The sequence below is a fragment of the Trachymyrmex cornetzi genome, unplaced genomic scaffold (assembly GCF_001594075.2).
Source record: "Trachymyrmex cornetzi isolate Tcor2-1 unplaced genomic scaffold, Tcor1.1 scaffold913, whole genome shotgun sequence".
NCBI classification, from domain to species: Eukaryota; Metazoa; Arthropoda; class Insecta; order Hymenoptera; family Formicidae; genus Trachymyrmex; species Trachymyrmex cornetzi.
Window position 1 is genome coordinate 125,824 of NW_017300260.1, and position 670 is coordinate 126,493.

Below are 670 nucleotides of genomic sequence, written 5' to 3' on the forward strand. Positions count from 1 at the left end.
GCTATACCCTTTCCCATCACTACTGGAGTGCTCTAGTGTGCGCCTTGGGCGTTCAGAAACGTCAGGTATAATTTACCCAAAGCGTTCAGAAACATTTTGGCTCACTCCGAGATCACTATCGTCAACCTACTTTTGAGTTGGGTAAAAATCGCCCCGCATGCGCATTGCAAAATCACGTGCCTAATAGGCCAAAGACTAAGGTTAAGTTCTACAATTAAAAAGGTTTACTTCTTTTTGAAGAAAAAAAATGGAAAATTTAATGATAAATAAAACTGATTTTGAAGTTGTGCGACTAGAAAATCTTTATTACAATAGCAATTAACCTTTTATAACCTTCTCATTTCTAACAGACAGGGACACCTCAATCGCATCACCCAAGGCGTTCAGAAACTTCTTTGGCTCGATCACTCTAGGATGCACTCAGAGTTTACCTCACTTTACCAATACCTTGAATTCCTGAAAGCATCCCAGCGTTTAGGGCTGTCGCACACACCTTTCGTAACAGTAATCATAAGCCGTACCGTAAGTATCAGTCAATAGGCCTGTTCTTTTTGGCTGAACTTTTGCACCATCTTCTTTTGCATTCATCTTTCTTCCTCTTCTTTCCTCCTGGAGAAAAAAAGGAAGAAAGATGAACTGGTGCAAAAGTTCAGCCAAAAAGAACAGGCCT